Source organism: Pinus tabuliformis, chromosome 2_1, assembly GCF_031772625.1.
Source record: "Pinus tabuliformis cultivar Carrire ecotype Pingquan chromosome 2_1, CPIR1, whole genome shotgun sequence".
NCBI classification, from domain to species: Eukaryota; Viridiplantae; Streptophyta; class Pinopsida; order Pinales; family Pinaceae; genus Pinus; species Pinus tabuliformis.
Window position 1 is genome coordinate 586,233,395 of NC_142299.1, and position 4,882 is coordinate 586,238,276.

A 4,882-nucleotide genomic window follows, 5' to 3' on the forward strand; every position below is an offset into this window, starting at 1 on the left:
GGAATTTCACCTAAAACCCTAACACCAATGAAATTATCCTAAGGAAAGCTTCTGACAGGTTATATGCAGGTCTGGGCAGGGGATAATAACATCTAAATAAAAACTAAGCTGACTAACAGAGAAAATCTTAGGTTTTCCAAAAGTTTGACAGGGTCCGCAGGCCCACAGTTAACACAGGTGTGGTACCGCTCTGTGCTAAAAGACAAACTGCGGATAAGTCCGCACTGTGTCCCAAGACGAGGGTGCGGTCCTCTCCAAAAGTTATGGAAAATAAAAAACAATCCTGGATCTACTAAATCTACCCAATTCCACACACAATAAGCCAAAAACAGAAACAAAAACACAGTTTCTCAGGTCAAAGTACAAACAAGGAAAAAATCAAGTCCCCAGCGGAGTCGCCATTTTGTCACACGGAATGAGTCGATCTTGCGGACAAGATAGACCTTCCTAGAAATCTAAGGATGTCTAATGACAAGCAAGCCAATCAAAAACTATCTTTCTCTAAATATGCATTTATAAACAAAGGCAATCAAGTGTTTAGGCCTACCTTGGGTCCAACGCTAGTTTGTGGAAGCCTTGCTCCTTTGATCCAAATGATGAGCTCCCTTGTTGCACACCTGCAAACACAAACAAGCAAACAAATTAAATAGCACCTGAAAAACCAATATCATAAAACATATTTAACATGAAGATCAAGGAATTCATGAAACAATGACATAAGACACATTGTTGAGAAAAATGAATCTGATTGCATTAATTCAAATCAAAGAAGAACTTTACAACCTGTGCCTTGATGCTGTACAAGCTCCTCCCAGGGTCCAGTAAGAGGTCTCCTCTACTTTGACAAGTTTCACTCACTTCCCAATGGAACCAAGAGGTATGTGATCTCTCCTCTCAAGCTCAACTAAGAAGTCCTAATTCCACCAGCATTTACCCTCAAAATGTTCAGCTTCTAACCTCCCTAGTCCTCACCCCAATGCCTTAATTTATAGTGCAATGGAGGGAAGTTACTAGGTCCTCCTTCAAAGGGATAAATCCCTCCTTCAAAGGGATAGATCCTCTCATCAAGGGATTAGCTCCTTCTCTTTTGGGATGCATGAACCACCTCAGAGCGAACAATCCACGTCAAAATTCCTTCTAGAATCATCTAGAATTAACCCAAAGTGAGTTTTTTTTTATAATAAACTTGCGCCTTTTTGACTTTCACAGGGGTCCGCACCCACTCCTTTAGGGACAGAGCGGGTAGGTCTGCAGTTTTTGTAAACAGAAGGTGCGGGACCGCAGGCAACAGTGAGAGAAAGTGCGAAACCAGAGCTTTGTTGATTTTCAATGTCTTTCTCTCATTTTCAAAGCTTGACTTGAAGAGCTGTGGTCTGAGACTTGCTTAAGAGGACAGTACAAGTGATGATAGACCCATACTGACTGCAAATAATCAAGGTGACGATATTTTTGTGTAACATGTTATATCAAAAGGATTGATGAAAAACTTGGTAAGTTTGAACCTAGAGCAGATGAAGGTATTCTCCTTAGCTACTCTTCCCGAAGTAAAGGATATAAATGTTATAATAAAATACTTGGGAAAATTATTGAAAGTATTGATGCGATGGATGATGAAGCATGCAAAAATCCAAAATAGATAAAAACCAAAGATTATGACAATGAAGAAGATGAGGATCATTTTCCCACATCAAATCACACTGATTCTGAAGAATAAACCAATGAAGCACCAGAAGAAGAGATAATGATAGAAGAAAAGACTCCGTCCAGGTATGTTCAGAAAAATCATCCAGAAACTCAAATTTTTGGGGAAAAAGGGGCAAGTGTGTAGACAAGAAGAACCATTGCCGAAGCCTCAAGCTATCTAACATTAATATCTTCCACTGAACCTCAAAATGTAAATGAAGCATGTAGAGATGAATGTTGGGTCAAGGCCATGAATGAAGAACTTGAGAAAATTGAAAAGAATAATACTTGGGAATTAGTTCCTATACCTCATGATAAGAATATCATAGGAACTAAATGGATATTCAAAAACAAGCTGAACGAAAATGGAGAAGTTATTAGAGACAAGGCAAAACTTGTTTGTAAAGGATATGCTCAACAAGAAGGTATATATTTTGAAGAAAACTTTTCACCTGTTGCTAGACTTGAAGCTATAAGAATGTTTCTTGCTCTTTCTAGTTTTCAGAAATTCAAGGTATACCAAATGGATGTAAAATCTACCTTTCTAATGGAGACTTAGAAGAAGAAGTCTATATTGAGCAACCAGAAGTATTCATTCTTAGAAATGATGCAAAACTTGTATGCAAACTCAGGAAAGCTCTCTATGGTCTAAAACAGGCTCCAAGGGCATGGTATTATTGTCTTGACAAATATATCCATCAACAGGGTTTATCAAAGGTGTCAGCAGATAGCAATCTATATACAAAGATGGACACTGATAAATTGCTAATAATTGTTGTGTATGTTGATGATATCATTTTTGGTAGCAATGAAGAATCCATGAGTCAGAATTTTGCTTCAGTAATGCAGCAAGAATTTGAAATGTCCTTGCTTGGTGAGCTTACCTATTTTCTTGGTCTACAAGTTCAACAAAATAAAGATGGTATTTTTCTCTCACAAACCAAATATCTCAAACAGATCCTGAAAAAGTACAGCATGGAAGATTCTAAACCAGTATGTACCCCAATGGTAACAGGATGTAGTCTTAGCTCAAATGATGAATCAACAACAGTACATCAACCAAATTACAGATCCATGATTGGTAGTCTGCTTTATCTAACAGGTACTCGACCAGGCATCATGCATGCAGTGGGAATAGTTGGAAGATTCCAAGCAAATCCAAAGGAATCACACCTTCAGGCAGTCAAAAGGATTTTCAAATATCTTCAAGGAACACAGAACTTTGGTTTATGGTATCCTAGAGATACAGATCTTACACTTCATGCATATACAGATGCAGATTGGGAAGGAAGTGTTGATGACAGAAAAAGCACTAGTGGTGGTGCATTCTATATGGGTTCCAGGTTAGTGTCTTGGTTCAGCAAGAAACAAAGTTCAATTGCATTATCTACAACTGAAGCAAAATACGTGGCTGCTGCATCTTGCTGCACACAACTACTTTGGATGATGCAAACCTTGCAAGACATTCAGATCACATGTACTCCACCCATTTCCATTCTATGTGATAATACAAGTTCCATCAATATTTCAAAGAATCCAGTCATGCACTCCAAGACCAAGCACATACCCATAAAATATCATTTTCTATGTGAAAAAGTGCTTGAACAAAAGGTCAAATTGGAGTATGTTCCCTCCAAAGAACAGATTACTGATATATTCACTAAACCACTACCCAGAGAGACATTTGAATATCTCAGGCAAAAGCTGGGAGTAGTTGTTGCATCATCCTGCTGTTAAAACCTATTTTCTTCAGAGAAAGGTGGTTATACGCGAGTTTCATAAAGCGTAGTCGTGTACATACGCGGGTTTTCGTGGGCACAGTGGCGTATATGTTGGTTTAAAGAAAATCAGTGGGCCAGACTCAGGAAAAAGGGGTTTGCTATTGTTGGTAAGGTAAATCCCCTCTGCGGACAGAGGCGATCCCACTAGCCTATCACAGAATTAGCCACAAACAAACCACGCTGCTACGCAAGTTCCTAGTTATGCATCAAAGGTGAATCAAGAAGACTAACCTGGAGTCCAACGCTATGATTGAAGCAGAGTTAATATCCTCGCTCCCTTGCTCCAACAGATCATGACGAATACCTGCACATGCAAAGGAAGAGACAGATACCAACATAAAAACTACCAAGGCACAACTATATTTCAATCAGAAAGGAAATAAATCAACATATCACCATGATAGATAATGAGATTGGAACTATAATAGCAGTCGCTCATCAATTAATAAACAGGAAAAGTTACAACCATTGTTCTGACGTCGACCCTTCTCCTGGCTGGGCGAGTAACTATATGTGTCTTGACATGCATCTCTTCTCCGGCAGCATAACCTCTCTAGCACTCACTAGCATTCCTCCAAGAACTCAACATCTAACACTCCATGACCAATAATCATCACTACTATCACTCAATCACCAAATCACTAGCATAACACTAACACCAACACTCTCTCCTCCCCAATGCATAATGACAAGCTTATATAGATGAAGAAGGGAGGAGGATGCGATGAACCGGGACACCTTTCGTGGAATTAGCAAAAGCCATAAAGATGGATAAAGCTCGACAAAAAACTGATTTTCTATCCTCAGAAAAGCTCCATGTAATGAAGGAAACAACAGTCGGACGTGCATTAAGGCAAAAATCACGACTAAATTTGGTTGGCGCGACTGTTGCTCTAAGATAGAGCGCCAATGGTCGCGCCCTCTTTTGAGTATCTCCATCATTGGCGCGGGTAGGATACTGTGGACTTGTGCCAATGGAAAAAGAGCACTTTTTAGGGATGATCTGCAGAAGGTGTCTTCAGGGAACATGGAGTACATACTCAGGGGAACATAATGCAAGTGTTTTTAGCCCTTGTCACTTCTTATAACTCCCGAAATGAGTCCTCTAAGGTACGACAAGAGGAGTAACAGGGATGGTGACAAATTACTGTGTAACAGATGCCCCCTAAAGCATGAAGTCCGAGAGGTGGAGAGGGGTGAAATGCTTTACCAGAACGCACATAAGAGCACACAAGAGCACATATAGTTATTGCCGCCGAGGAGCTGTATTAAGAGACATGACTGATAGTTCAATTACATGATGTACATGGCATGGTCGCAGCCATCCATAAGAGAGTACATAAATAATCTGGATCCATAGTATGGACGCATCCATCTGGTTAGGATCAATGAACTGACTCAGGTATGGTCGCAGCCAT